This window comes from Amblyraja radiata, chromosome 36 (genome assembly GCF_010909765.2).
Source record: "Amblyraja radiata isolate CabotCenter1 chromosome 36, sAmbRad1.1.pri, whole genome shotgun sequence".
Classification (NCBI taxonomy): domain Eukaryota; kingdom Metazoa; phylum Chordata; class Chondrichthyes; order Rajiformes; family Rajidae; genus Amblyraja; species Amblyraja radiata.
In genome coordinates, this window is record NC_045991.1 from 1,197,244 (window position 1) to 1,213,537 (window position 16,294).

Consider the following 16,294-nt stretch of genomic DNA (forward strand, 5'->3'; position numbering starts at 1 on the left):
GGTAGATGCCCTCCAAGGCTGGTAGCTGTGTCCCAATGATCCTCTGCGCTCTGTGGACGATGCGCTGAAGAGCTCTCCTCTCCGCCTCCGTGCAGCTGAGATACCACACAGAGATGCCATATGCTCTCTGTGGTGCAGCGGTAGAAGGTTGTCAGCAGCTGTTGGGGCAGACCAGTCTTTGTTAGTGTCCTCAGGAAGAACCGTCGTTGCTGTGCCTTCTTGACCAGCGCAGCGGTGTTGGTGGACCATGTGAGGTCCTCTGAAATGTGAGTGCCCAGAAACTTAAAGCTGGACACTCTCTCCACACTTTCCCCGTAAATGGAGATTGGGGCGTATTCTCCAATCTCACGGGACTCGAAGTTAGAGAAGTCAATATTCAATATCAGATAAGGTTATTTGGGGTATTATGTGTGGTCCTGATCACCCCATTACTGGAAGGATGTGCAGGCTTTGAAGGTTTTTACCAGAATGCAGCACGGATTAGAGGTCAGTATTAATTTTAAACCAGGGATTGAGAAAGTTCTGTGTAGGAAGCAATTGCAGATGCTGGTGGAAAGCGAAGATAGACAAAAAAAGGCTGGAGTAACTCAGCGAAACAGACAGCATCTCTGGAGAGAAGGAATGGGTAACAGGCCATTATTAGCTGTTTGTTGGGTGGAAAACGAGAAACAAGTGTAACTAGGGAGGGATGGAGAGAGAGGGAATGCCGGGGTTACTTTAAGTTTGAGAAGTTACTTTAAGCTTCAGCTCCTAAAGGATCGTGTTGGGGCACTGGAGAAGCAGCGGGATGACCTCAGGGCCATCTGGGAAATCAGTTTCCTGGACAGGACCTACAGTGAGATAGTCATGCCGAGGATACGGGAAGAACCAAGGTGTGTGACGGAGAGAATGGGTGGAAATCGTGGAGTGCAGAAGACTCAGGTGGCTGGGCCTAATGAAAACAGGTACGCCCTCTTGGGAACTGTCCAGGGAGACGATGTTTCCAGTCCGAGCGGCGAACACATCGGTGGCTCCAATCCTAGAGATGGGACTCGACCGGCGAGACCGACATCGGACAGAGCCCTAGTGGTGGGTGACTCCATTGTCCAAGGAGCGGACAGGAGATTCTGTGGCGGCAGACGAGATGCGAGGATGGTCTGTTGCCTCCCTGGTGCCAGGATTCAGGATGTCACAAGCCGAATTCTGAACATCCGAGAGAGAGAGAGAAGGTGAACAGCTGACAGTAGTTGGATCATCAAGTTTGCGGACGACACGACTGTGGTGGGACTGATAAACAACGATGACGAGTCAGCCTACAGGGATGAAGTCCGTCTGGTGTACCAAAAACAACCTGGTACTAAACCCATCAAAGACAAAAGAACTTGTCGTTGACTTCAGGAGGAAGAGGAGAGAGGAACCTGCTCCCTTATACATCAAAGGAGACATGGTGGAGAGAGTCAATGACTTTAAGTTCCTGGGAATAAACATCTCCCAGGACCTCAAATGGCAAATGAACACCGTCACTCTCTTGAAGAAGTCTCATCAGCGGCTGTATTTCCTGAGGTCTCTACGGAGAGCTAACGTCTCACAGCCGCTGCTGCTGTCCTTCTATCGATGCGCCGTGGAAAGTATCCTCTCCTATGGAATCCTGGTGAGGTTTGCCAGCTGTACTGTGGCTGAGAGGAGGGCGCTACAGGGAATTATAAAAACTGCGCAGCGCATTACAAACGCTAACCTGCCCTCCTTGGATGACATATATAGGGCCCGATGCTTGCGCAGGGCCATAAATATCGAGAAGGACACATCCCACCCTGCCAACCACCTTTTTACTCTGCTGCCCTCTGAGAGGCGACTCAGGACTCTGCAGGCTCGCACCGGTAGACTAAAAAATAGTTTCTACCCATGTGCGATAAAAGAGCTTAACTCCACTAGTGAACACTGGGAAGCAAGAAGTAACTTCGAGGAATACCGCTAAATTATTTTAAACTCTTTTAAAAATGTATTTATTATTTTACTATTAACTGTACATATGTGTATTGGTTGTCGTGTTGTATTTCTTTTAACGGAGGAGAAGCAAATGGAATTTCGTTGCTCAGTTTTGTGCAATGACAATAAACATATTCAATTCAATTGTACACGTAAGCACAAACGACATTGGGAAGAAGAGGAAGGAGGTTCTCCAACATGACTTCAGAGAGTTGGGAAGAAGACTGAAATGCCAGACTTCTTGGTTGCTTATCTCTGGATTGCTTCCAGTATCACGTGCTAGTGAGAACAGGAACAGGGAGATAGGGGATCTGAATGTGTGGCTGAGGGGCTGGTGCAGGGAGCAAGGATTTAGATTTACAGACCACTGGGATCTCTTCTGGGGTAGTGGTGGCCTAAACAAAAGTGCTCGGCCTATACGTGTGGGGTTATACTAAATAGTGGGGGGGAGGGATTGACAAATTTGAAGTATAAAGATGGAGTTGAAGGGGAAGTGGCTACAGGAAAGATTTCAAAAGATTCCCGAATTAAGGGGAAGGAAAGTTCGAGAATGGAAACGGAGTAAGGTCAGGGCCTATTGCGAGGGGGGAAGTGAATACGGATGTCAAAGTGCTGTATATGAATACGCGAAGTATAAGGGATAAAGTGGACAAGCTTGAGGCTCATTTAGAAACTGGCAAGTATGATGTTGTGGGAATTACTGAGACATGGCTGCAAGAAGGCCAGGGCTGGGAACTGAATATTCAAGGATATACCTCCTATCGAATAGGCAGACAGGTGGGCAGAGGGGGTGGGGTTGGTGAGGAATTAAATTCAGTCCCTTGCAAGGGGTGACTTTGAAACAGGAGATGTGGAGTCAGTATGGATAGAACTAAGGAATTGTAAGGGTAAAATGACCCTAATGGGACAAATCTACAGGCCCCCAAACAGTAGCCTGGACATAGGGCGCAAGTTGAATCAGGAGTTAAAATTGGCATGTAGCAAAAGTAATGCTGTGGTTGTTATGGGAGATTTCAACATGCAGGTAGACTGGGAAAATCAGGTTGGTACTGGACCCCAAGAAAGGGACTTTGTAGAGTGCCTTTGTGATGGATTCTTTGAACAGCTTGAATTGGAGCCTACCAGGGAGAAGGCAATTCTGGATTTAGTGTTATGTAATGAACCGGATTTGATAAGGACCTCAAGCCATTTGAAGAGTAGATCGGAGGTGTCAGTGTTGCAGTTGAATAAAGGGGACTATGAGGGAGGAGCTGGCCAAAGTTGACTGGAAAGATACACTATCTGGGATGACAGTGGAACAACAATGGCAGGTATTTCTAGGAATAATACAGAAGGTGCAGGATCAGTTCATTCTTAGGAGGAAGAAAGATTTCAAGGGGAGAAAGGGACGACCATGGCTGACAAGGGACGTCAGGGACAGTATAACATTTAAAGCGATGAAGTACAACGTAGCAAAGATGGACGGGACAGGGAAGGGGAATGTGACCCTCATCATAGAATGTGAGTAGACACATGTCACGTCTCTGTGAACATAAATGAGAAGTCAGTGGAATATATCGTGTTTTACCGGGATATTATTGTATAACTGCCTCTCTCCCACACTCTCTCCTCTTGTAAGATGAAGATTAGATACGGTTAGACACAAAAAGCTGGAGTAACTCAGCGGGACAGGCAGCATCTCTGGAGAGAAGGAAGGGGTAGCGTGTCAAGTCGAGACCCTTCTTCAGACCGAGTCAGGGGAGAGGGGGATACAGAGATAAGGAAGTGCAAGGTGTGAAAAGGAGACAAAGGGGACAGAAAAAATGTAGAATTGTTAGCTAGGAGAAGGTGACAACAAATCAAAGATAAAATATAATCGAGGACAATCCGACTAGTCACAGAACTGGGAAGGGGAGAGGGGTTGGAGAGAGAGGGAAAGCAAGGGTTACTTGAATAATAATAATAATAATAATAATAATAATAATAATAATAATAATAATAATAATAATAATAATAATAATAATAATAATAATAATAATATATGTTATTGTCATTGCACGTCACTGCAACGAGATTTAGTATGCAGCTTCCAACCGATGTAAAAGAAAAGTAAAATAAATAAATAAGCTGTGTGACGTGACCATCCGAGGGAGACAGTCCAGTGGGAGTGGGGGCACTCAGCAGGGCCGGTTCAGAGCCGCTATAGCTCTGGAAATAAAGCTGTTTCTGAGTCTGGAGGTTCGGGCGTAGAAGGCCTTGTAACGTCTGCCGGAGGGAAGTAGTTCAAACAGTCCGTTACAGGGGTGTGATGAGTCTTTATGGATGTTGACGGCCTTCCTGAGGCACCGTGTGTGGTAGATGCCCGCCAAGACTGGTAGCTGTGTCCCAATAATCCTCTGCGCTCTGTGGACGATGCGCTGAAGAGCTCTCCTCTCGCCTCCGTGCAGCTGAGATACCACACAGAGATGCCATATGCTCTCTGTGGTGCAGCGGTAGAAGGTTGTCAGCAGCTGTTGGGGCAGACCAGTCTTTGTTAGTGTCGTCAGGAAGAACAGTCGTTGCTGTGCCTTCTTGACCAGCGCAGCGGTGCTGGTGGACCATGTGAGGTCCTCTGAAATGTGAGTGCCCAGAAATTAAAGCTGGACACTCTCTCCACACTTTCACCGTAAATGGAGATTGGGGCGTATTCTCCAATCTCACGGGACTCGAAGTTAGAGAAGTCAATATTCAATATCAGATAAGGTTATTTGGGGTATTATGTGTGGTCCTGATTACCCCATTACTGGAAGGATGTGCAGGCTTTGAAGGTTTTTACCAGAATGCAGCACGGATTAGAGGTCAGTATTAATTTTAAACCAGGGATTGAGAAAGTTCTGTGTAGGAAGCAATTGCAGATGCTGGTGGAAAGCGAAGATAGACAAAAAAAGGCTGGAGTAACTCAGCGAAACAGACAGCATCTCTGGAGAGAAGGAATGGGTGACAGGCCATTATTAGCTGTTTGTTGGGTGGAAAACGAGAAACAAGTGTAACTAGGGAGGGATGGAGAGAGAGGGAATGCCGGGGTTACTTTAAGTTTGAGAAGTTACTTTAAGCTTCAGCTCCTAAAGGATCGTGTTGGGGCACTGGAGAAGCAGCGGGATGACCTCAGGGCCATCTGGGAAATCAGTTTCCTGGACAGGACCTACAGTGAGATAGTCATGCCGAGGATACGGGAAGAACCAAGGTGTGTGACGGAGAGAAAGGGTGGAAATAGTGGAGTGCAGAAGACTCAGGTGGCTGGGCCTAATGAAAACAGGTACGCCCTCTTGGGAACTGTCCAGGGAGACGATGTTTCCAGTCCGAGCGGCGAACTCATCGGTGGCTCCAATCCTAGAGATGGGACTCGACCGGCGAGACCGACATCGGACAGAGCCCTAGTGGTGGGTGACTCCATTGTCCAAGGAGTGGACAGGAGATTCTGTGGCGGCAGACGAGATGCGAGGATGGTCTGTTGCCTCCCTGGTGCCAGGATTCAGGATGTCACAAGCCGAATTCTGAACATCCTCGAGAGAGAGAGAGAGAGAGAAGGTGAACAGCCGGCAGTAGTTGGATCATCAAGTTTGCGGACGACACGACTGTGGTGGGACTGATAAACAACAACGATGACGAGTCTGCCTACAGGGATGAAGTCCAAAAACTGACTGTCTGGTGTACCAAAAACAACCTGGTACTAAACCCATCAAAGACAAAAGAGCTTGTCGTTGACTTCAGGAGGAAGAGGAGAGAGGAACCTGCTCCCTTATACATCAAAGGAGACATGGTGGAGAGAGTCAATGACTTTAAGTTCTTGGGAATAAACATCTCCCAGGACCTCAAATGGCAAATGAACACCGTCACTCTCGTGAAGAAGTCTCATCAGCGGCTGTATTTCCTGAGGTCTCTACGGAGAGCTAACGTCTCACAGCCGCTGCTGCTGTCCTTCTATCGATGCGCCGTGGAAAGTATCCTCACCTATGGAATCCTGGTGTGGTTTGCTAGCTGTACTGTGGCTGAGAGGAGGGCGCTACAGGGAATTATAAAAACTGCGCAGCGCATTACAAACGCTAACCTGCCCTCCTTGGATGACATATATAGGGCCCGATGCTTGCGCAGGGCCATAAATATCGAGAAGGACACATCCCACCCTGCCAACCACCTTTTTACTCTGCTGCCCTCTGAGAGGCGACTCAGGACTCTGCAGGCTCGCACCGGTAGACTAAAAAATAGTTTCTACCCATGTGCGATAAAAGAGCTTAACTCCACTAGTGAACACTGGGAAGCAAGAAGTAACTTCGAGGAATACCGCTAAATTCTTTTAAACTCTTTTAAAAATGTATTTATTATTTTACTATTAACTGTACATATGTGTATTGGTTGTCGTGTTGTATTTCTTTTAACGGAGGAGAAGCAAATGGAATTTCGTTGCTCAGTTTTGTGCAATGACAATAAACATATTCAATTCAATTGTACACGTAAGCACAAACGACATTGGGAAGAAGAGGAAGGAGGTTCTCCAACATGACTTCAGAGAGTTGGGAAGAAGACTGAAATGCCAGACTTCTTGGTTGCTTATCTCTGGATTGCTTCCAGTATCACGTGCTAGTGAGAACAGGAACAGGGAGATAGGGGATCTGAATGTGTGGCTGAGGGGCTGGTGCAGGGAGCAAGGATTTAGATTTACAGACCACTGGGATCTCTTCTGGGGTAGTGGTGGCCTAAACAAAAGTGCTCGGCCTATACGTGTGGGGTTATACTAAATAGTGGGGGGGAGGGATTGACAAATTTGAAGTATAAAGATGGAGTTGAAGGGGAAGTGGCTACAGGAAAGATTTCAAAAGATTCCCGAATTAAGGGGAAGGAAAGTTCGAGAATGGAAACGGAGTAAGGTCAGGGCCTATTGCGAGGGGGGAAGTGAATACGGATGTCAAAGTGCTGTATATGAATACGCGAAGTATAAGGGATAAAGTGGACAAGCTTGAGGCTCATTTAGAAACTGGCAAGTATGATGTTGTGGGAATTACTGAGACATGGCTGCAAGAAGGCCAGGGCTGGGAACTGAATATTCAAGGATATACCTCCTATCGAATAGGCAGACAGGTGGGCAGAGGGGGTGGGGTTGGTGAGGAATTAAATTCAGTCCCTTGCAAGGGGTGACTTTGAAACAGGAGATGTGGAGTCAGTATGGATAGAACTAAGGAATTGTAAGGGTAAAATGACCCTAATGGGACAAATCTACAGGCCCCCAAACAGTAGCCTGGACATAGGGCGCAAGTTGAATCAGGAGTTAAAATTGGCATGTAGCAAAAGTAATGCTGTGGTTGTTATGGGAGATTTCAACATGCAGGTAGACTGGGAAAATCAGGTTGGTACTGGACCCCAAGAAAGGGACTTTGTAGAGTGCCTTTGTGATGGATTCTTTGAACAGCTTGAATTGGAGCCTACCAGGGAGAAGGCAATTCTGGATTTAGTGTTATGTAATGAACCGGATTTGATAAGGACCTCAAGCCATTTGAAGAGTAGATCGGAGGTGTCAGTGTTGCAGTTGAATAAAGGGGACTATGAGGGAGGAGCTGGCCAAAGTTGACTGGAAAGATACACTATCTGGGATGACAGTGGAACAACAATGGCAGGTATTTCTAGGAATAATACAGAAGGTGCAGGATCAGTTCATTCTTAGGAGGAAGAAAGATTTCAAGGGGAGAAAGGGACGACCATGGCTGACAAGGGACGTCAGGGACAGTATAACATTTAAAGCGATGAAGTACAACGTAGCAAAGATGGACGGGACAGGGAAGGGGAATGTGACCCTCATCATAGAATGTGAGTAGACACATGTCACGTCTCTGTGAACATAAATGAGAAGTCAGTGGAATATATCGTGTTTTACCGGGATATTATTGTATAACTGCCTCTCTCCCACACTCTCTCCTCTTGTAAGATGAAGATTAGATACGGTTAGACACAAAAAGCTGGAGTAACTCAGCGGGACAGGCAGCATCTCTGGAGAGAAGGAAGGGGTAGCGTGTCAAGTCGAGACCCTTCTTCAGACCGAGTCAGGGGAGAGGGGGATACAGAGATAAGGAAGTGCAAGGTGTGAAAAGGAGACAAAGGGGACAGAAAAAATGTAGAATTGTTAGCTAGGAGAAGGTGACAACAAATCAAAGATAAAATATAATCGAGGACAATCCGACTAGTCACAGAACTGGGAAGGGGAGAGGGGTTGGAGAGAGAGGGAAAGCAAGGGTTACTTGAATAATAATAATAATAATAATAATAATAATAATAATAATAATAATAATAATAATAATAATAATAATAATAATAATAATAATATATGTTATTGTCATTGCACGTCACTGCAACGAGATTTAGTATGCAGCTTCCAACCGATGTAAAAGAAAAGTAAAATAAATAAATAAGCTGTGTGACGTGACCATCCGAGGGAGACAGTCCAGTGGGAGTGGGGGCACTCAGCAGGGCCGGTTCAGAGCCGCTATAGCTCTGGAAATAAAGCTGTTTCTGAGTCTGGAGGTTCGGGCGTAGAAGGCCTTGTAACGTCTGCCGGAGGGAAGTAGTTCAAACAGTCCGTTACAGGGGTGTGATGAGTCTTTATGGATGTTGACGGCCTTCCTGAGGCACCGTGTGTGGTAGATGCCCGCCAAGACTGGTAGCTGTGTCCCAATAATCCTCTGCGCTCTGTGGACGATGCGCTGAAGAGCTCTCCTCTCGCCTCCGTGCAGCTGAGATACCACACAGAGATGCCATATGCTCTCTGTGGTGCAGCGGTAGAAGGTTGTCAGCAGCTGTTGGGGCAGACCAGTCTTTGTTAGTGTCGTCAGGAAGAACAGTCGTTGCTGTGCCTTCTTGACCAGCGCAGCGGTGCTGGTGGACCATGTGAGGTCCTCTGAAATGTGAGTGCCCAGAAATTAAAGCTGGACACTCTCTCCACACTTTCACCGTAAATGGAGATTGGGGCGTATTCTCCAATCTCACGGGACTCGAAGTTAGAGAAGTCAATATTCAATATCAGATAAGGTTATTTGGAGTATTATGTGTGGTCCTGATTACCCCATTACTGGAAGGATGTGCAGGCTTTGAAGGTTTTTACCAGAATGCAGCACGGATTAGAGGTCAGTATTAATTTTAAACCAGGGATTGAGAAAGTTCTGTGTAGGAAGCAATTGCAGATGCTGGTGGAAAGCGAAGATAGACAAAAAAAGGCTGGAGTAACTCAGCGAAACAGACAGCATCTCTGGAGAGAAGGAATGGGTAACAGGCCATTATTAGCTGTTTGTTGGGTGGAAAACGAGAAACAAGTGTAACTAGGGAGGGATGGAGAGAGAGGGAATGCCGGGGTTACTTTAAGTTTGAGAAGTTACTTTAAGCTTCAGCTCCTAAAGGATCGTGTTGGGGCACTGGAGAAGCAGCGGGATGACCTCAGGGCCATCTGGGAAATCAGTTTCCTGGACAGGACCTACAGTGAGATAGTCATGCCGAGGATACGGGAAGAACCAAGGTGTGTGACGGAGAGAAAGGGTGGAAATAGTGGAGTGCAGAAGACTCAGGTGACTGGGCCTAATGAAAACAGGTACGCCCTCTTGGGAACTGTCCAGGGAGACGTTGTTTCTAGTCCGAGCGGCGAACACATCAGTGGCTCCAATCCTAGAGATGGGACTCGACCGGCGAGACCGACGTCAGGCAGAGCCTTAGTGGTGGGTGACTCCATTGTCCAAGGAGCGGACAGGAGATTCTGTGGCGGCAGACGAGATACGAGGATGGTCTGTTGCCTCCCTGGTGCCAGGATTCAGGATGTCACAAGCCGAATTCTGAACATCCGAGAGAGAGAGAGAAGGTGAACAGCTGACAGTAGTTGGATCATCAAGTTTGCGGACGACACGACTGTGGTGGGACTGATAAACAACGATGACGAGTCAGCCTACAGGGATGAAGTCCGTCTGGTGTACCAAAAACAACCTGGTACTAAACCCATCAAAGACAAAAGAACTTGTCGTTGACTTCAGGAGGAAGAGGAGAGAGGAACCTGCTCCCTTATACATCAAAGGAGACATGTTGGAGAGAGTCAATGACTAAGTTCCTGGGAATAAACATCTCCCAGGACCTCAAATGGCAAATGAACACCGTCACTCTCTTGAAGAAGTCTCATCAGTGGCTGTATTTCCTGAGGTCTCTACGGAGAGCTAACGTCTCACAGCCGCTGCTGCTGTCCTTCTACCGATGCGCCGTGGAAAGTATCCTCACCTATGGAATCCTGGTGTGGTTTGCTAGCTGTACTGTGGCTGAGAGGAGGGCACTGCAGGGAATTATAAAAACTGCGCAGCGCATTACAAACGCTAACCTGCCCTCCTTGGATGACATATACAAGGCCCGATGCTTGCGCAGGGCCATAAATATCGAGAAGGACACATCCCACCCTGCCAACCACCTTTTTACTCTGCTACCCTCTGGGAGGTGACTCAGGTCTCTGCAGGCTCGCACCGGTAGACTAAAAAATAGTTTCTACCCATGTGCGATAAAAGAGCTTAACTCCACTAGTGAACACTGGGAAGCAAGAAGTAACAGTAACAGTACGAGGAATACCGCTAAATTCTTTTAAACTCTTTTAAAAATGTATTTGTTATTTTACTATTAACTGTACATATGTGTATTGGTTGTCGTGTTGTATTTCTTTTAACGGAGGAGAAGCAAATGGAATTTCGTTGCTCAGTTTTGTGCAATGACAATAAACATATTCAATTCAATTGTACACGTAAGCACAAACGACATCGGGAAGAAGAGGAAGGAGGTTCTCCAACATGACTTCAGAGTTGGGAAGAAGACTGAAATGCCAGACTTCTTGGTTGCTTATCTCTGGATTGCTTCCAGTACCACGTGCTAGTGAGGACAGGAGCAGGGAGATAGGGGATCTGAATGTGTGGCTGAGGGGCTGGTGCAGGGAGCAAGGATTTAGATTTACAGACCACTGGGATCTCTTCTGGGGTAGTGGTGACCTATACAAAAGGGCTCGGCCTATACGTGTGGGTTTATACTAAATAGTGGGGGGGAGGGATTGACAAATTTGAAGTGTAAAGATGGAGTTGAAGGGGAAGTGGCTACAGGAAAAATTTCAAAAGATTCCCGAATTAAGGGGAAGGAAAGCTCGAGAATGGACAACAGAGTAAGGTCAGGGCCTATTGCGAGGGGGGAAGTGAATACGGATGTCAAAGTGCTGTATATGAATGCGCGAAGTATAAGGAATAAAGTGGACAAGCTTGAGGCTCAGTTAGAAACTGGCAAGTATGATGTTGTGGGAATTACTGAGACATGGCTGCAAGAGGGCCAGGGCTGGGAACTGAATATTCAAGGATATACCTCCTATCGAAAAGGCAGACAGGTGGGCAGAGGGGGTGGGGTTGGTGAGGAATTAAATTCAGTCCCTTGCAAGGGGTGACTTTGAAACAGGAGATGTGGAGTCAGTATGGATAGAACTAAGGAATTGTAAGGGTAAAAAGACCCTAATGGGACAAATCTACAGGCCCCCAAACAGTAGCCTGGACATAGGGCGCAAGTTGAATCAGGAGTTAAAATTGGCAAGTAGCAAAAGTAATGCTGTGGTTGTTATGGGAGATTTCAACATGCAGGTAGACTGGGAAAATCAGGTTGGTACTGGACCCCAAGAAAGGGACTTTGTAGAGTGCCTTTGTGATGGATTCTTTGAACAGCTTGAATTGGAGCCTACCAGGGAGAAGGCAATTCTGGATTTAGTGTTATGTAATGAACCGGATTTGATAAGGACCTCAAGCCATTTGAAGAGTAGATCGGAGGTGTCAGTGTTGCAGTTGAATGAAGGGGACTATGAGGGAGGAGCTGGCCAAAGTTGACTGGAAAGATACACTATCTGGGATGACAGTGGAACAACAATGGCAGGTATTTCTAGGAATAATACAGAAGGTGCAGGATCAGTTCATTCTTAGGAGGAAGAAAGATTCCAAGGGGAGAAAGGGACGACCATGGCTGACAAGGGACGTCAGGGAAAGTATAACATTTAAAGCGATGAAGTACAACGTAGCAAAGATGGACGGGAAGCAAGAGGATTGGGTCATGTTTAAAGAACAACAAAAGATAACCATAAAGATAATACGGGGAGAAAAGATGAGGTACGAAGGTGAGCTAGCCAAGAATATAAAACAGGATAGTAAAAGCTTCTTTACGTATGTGAAGAGGAAAAAATTAGTTAAGACCAAAGATGGACCCGTGAAGAGCGAAAAAGGTGAATTTATTATGGAGAACAAGGAAATGGCAGATGAGTTGAACAGGTACTTTGGATCTGTCTTCACTAAGGAGGACACAAACAATCTTCCTGATGTACTAGTGGCCAGAGGATCTGGGGTGAGGGAGGAACTGAAGGAAATCCACATTAGGCAGGAAATGGTGTTAGATAGACTGATGGGACTGAAGGCTGATAAATCCCCAGGGCCTGATGGTCTGCATCCCAGGGTACTTAAGGAAGTGGCTCTAGAAATCGTGGATGCATTGGTGATAATTTTCCAATGTTCTATAGATTCAGGATCAGTTCCTGTGGTTTGGAGGGTAGCTAATATTATCCCACATTTTAAGAAAGGCGGCAGAGAGAAAACAGGGAATTATAGATCAGTTAGCCTGACATCGGTGGTAGGGAAGATGCTGGAGTCAATTATAAAAGATGAAATAGCCGAATATTTGGATAGCAGTAACAGGATCGGTCCGAGTCAGCATGGATTTACGAAGGGGAAATCATGCTTGACTAATATTCTGGGATATTTTGAAGATATAACTAGGAAAATGGACAAGGGAGAGCCAGTGGATGTAGTGTACCTGGACTTTCAGAAAGCATTTGATAAGGTCCCACATAGGAGTTTAGTGGGCAAAACTAGAGCACATGGTATTGTGGGTAGAGTGCTGACATGGATAGAAAATTGGTAGGCAGACAGGAAACAAAGAGTAGGGATTAACGGGTCCCTTTCAGAATGGCCGGCAGAGACTAGTGGGGTACCGCAAGGCTCGGAGCTGGGACCGCAGCTATTTACAATTTACATCAATGATTTGGATGAAGGGATTCAAAGTAAAATTAGCACATTTGCAGATGACACAAAGCTGGGTGGCAGTGTGAACTGTGAGGAGGGTGCTACGAGAATGCAGGGTGACTTGGACAGGTTGGGGGAGTGGGCAGATGCATGGCAGATGAAGTTTAATGCGGATAAATGTGAGGTTATCCACTTTGGTAGTAAAAACAGGAAGGCAGATTACTATCTAAATGGAGTCAAGTTGGGAAAAGGGGAAGTACAACGGGATCGGGGGTCCTTGTTCATCAGTCTATGAAAGTAAGCATGCAGGTACAGCAGGCAGTGAAGAAAGCGAATGGCATGTTTGCCTTTATAACAAGAGGAATCGAATATAGGAACAAAGAGGTCCTTCTGCTGTTGTACAGAGCCATAGTGAGACCACACCTGGAGTATTGTGTGCAATTTTGGTCCCCTAATTTGAGAAAGGACATTCTTGCTATTGAGGGAGCGCAGCGTAGGTTTACAAGGTTAATTCTTGGGATGGCGGGACTGTCATATGCTGAGAGAATGGAGCAGCTGGGCTTGTACCCTCTGGAGTTTAGAAGGATGAGAGGGCATCTCATTGAAACATATACGATTGTTAAGGGCTTGGACACGCCGGAGGCAGTAAACATATTCCCGATGTTGGGGGAGTCCAGAACCAGGGGCCACAGTTTAAGAATAAGGAGTAAGCCATTTAGAACGGAGACGAGGAAACCTCAGAGGGCGGTGGAGGCAGGTTCTCTGGATGCTTTCAAGAGAGAGCTAGATAGGGCTCTTAAAGATAACGGAGTCAGGGGGTATGGGGAGAAGGCAGGAACGGGTTACTGATTGGGGATGATCAGCCATGATCACATTGAATGGCGGTGCTGGCTCAAAGGGTCGAATGGCCTACTCCTGCACCTGTTGTCTAATGCAAAACATTGTGTTTGTTTAGAAATCAATATTCATACCACTGGGCTGCAAGCTGCCCAAGCAAAATATTGCTGAGGCTCTATAAGGCGCTGGTTAAGCCACATTTGGAGGAAACTAACAGTCCCTATACCTCCTAAAATCCCTGAAGTTCTATTAGTCGAGGATATTCAGGATTCTCAGGAGTCCTGAGGGGTATTGAGTACAAAGAGTGGTACATTGGGATGTAGCTGTGCATGTTGTTGGTGAGACCACACTTGGAGTAATCTGTGCAGTTCTGGTCACCCAGCTATTGGAAGAGTGCCATTCAATTGGAAAGGATGCAGAAGAGATTCAGCTGGACGTTACCTGTGTTTGCAGGTTTGACTTATTGGAAATGGTTGGATTGGTTGACATTTTTTTCTTTGAGGTGTGTGAGGCTGAAGGGTGATAAGTGATAATTGAAGTGACAAGATCATCAGGGGCATGGATACAATGAGCACACACAGGATATTTCCCAGAGAAGAGGATTTAAAAATTGGAGACCATAGATGTTGTCATCTATTGTATAGCAAAAGGATTTGAGTATAGGAGCAGTTGTACAGGGTCTTGGTGAGACCACACCTGGAGTATTGTGTACAGCTTTGGTCTCCTAATCTGAGGAAAGACATTCTTGCCATAGAGGGAGTACAGAGAAGGTTCACCAGACTGATTCCTGGGATGTCGGGACTTTCATATGAAGAAAGACTGGATCGACTCGGCTTGTACTCGCTAGAATTTAGAAGATTGAAGGGGGATCTTATAGAAACTTACAAAATTCTTAAGGGGTTGGACAGGCTAGATGCAGGAAGATTGTTCCCGATGATGGGGAAGTCCAGAACAAGGGGTCACAGTTTAAGGATAAAGGGGAAATCTTTTAGGACTGAGATGAGAAAAACACTTTTCACACAAAGAGTGGTGAATCTCTGGAATTCTCTGCCACAGAATGTAGTTGAGGCTAGTTCATTGGCGATATTTAAGAGGGAGTTAGATGTGGCCCTTGTGGAGAGAAGACAGGTACAGGATACTGAGTTGGATGATCAGCCATGATCATATTGAATGGCGGTGCAGGCTCGAAGGGCCGAATGGCCTACTCTTGCACCTATTTTCTATGTTTCTATGTTTCTATAAGTGATAGGAGCAGAATTCGGTCATTCGGCCCATCCAGTCGACTCCGCCATTCAGTCATAGCCGTTCTGTCTCTCCCTCCTAACTCCATTCTCCTGCCGTCTCCCCATACCCTTTGACACCCATATTAATCAGGAATTTATCTATCTCTGCTTTAAATATATCCACTGACTTGACCGCCACTGCCTCCTGTGGCAGAGACAGATGAATGGATAGAAAATAGACACAACAAGCTGGAGTAACTCAGCAGGGCAGACAGCATCTCTGGAGACAAGAAATGGGTGATGTTTCGGGTTGAGAAAATCGGCTTCATGGAAGGAAGCAGAGGGTGATGGTGGAAGGTTGTTTTTCAGACTGGCGGCTGTGACTAGTGGTTTGCCTCAGGGTTCGGTGCTGGGCCCACTGCAGTTTGTCACCTGTATCAATGATTTGACTGAGAATGTACATGGCAAGCTTGCAGACGACACAAAAGATGATGAAGATGGCTGGCAAAAATTGTAGCAGGATCTTCATCAGTTGAGATGGGCTGAGGAATGGTTAATCGAATTTAATCCCAAGCGGATTGGAGAAGGTTACAGAGTCCATGGTCAAATAGAGACAAGGCTGCAAACTGTAACATCCAGCGATGTTAGTTGAAAGGAACCAAAGGGATGAGATGCAGCAGGCAATGAAGAAAGCGAATGGTATGTTAGCATTTATAGCAAAAGGATTTGAGTATAGGAGCAGGGAGGTTCTACTGCAGTTGTACAGGGTCTTGGTGAGACCACACCTGGAGTATTGCGTACAGCTTTGGTCTCCTAATCCGAGGAAAGACATTAAGGAGAAGGTTCACCAGACTGATTCCCGGGATGTCAGGACTTTCATATGAAGAAAGACTGGATAGACTCGGCTTATACTCACTAGAATTTAGAAGTTTGAGGGGGGATCTTATAGAAACGTACAAAATTCTTAAGGAGTTGGACAGGCTAGATGCAGGAAGATTGTTCCCGATGTTGGGGAAGTCCAGAACAAGGGATCACAGTTTAAGGGTAAAGGGGAAATCTTTTAGGACCGAGATGCGAAAAACATTTTTTACCCAGAGAGTGGTGAATCTCTGGAATTTTACTTCGGAGTCACGTGAGTGACTACGTGAAGACCCCGCCAGCACGCATGCGCGACATAGCGTCTCACGCAGTGCAACAGCGACGGGCGGGAGA

At 46.3% G+C, this 16,294-nt stretch overlaps 1 protein-coding gene across 2 annotated transcripts in view; it reads left to right on the forward strand.

Moving 5' to 3' along the window:
* The window catches only part of LOC116966302 (sialic acid-binding Ig-like lectin 12), a 66,719-nt gene that overhangs the window by 37,310 nt on the left and 13,115 nt on the right, over positions 1 to 16,294 (forward strand). The gene's annotated exons all lie outside the window — the stretch shown is intronic.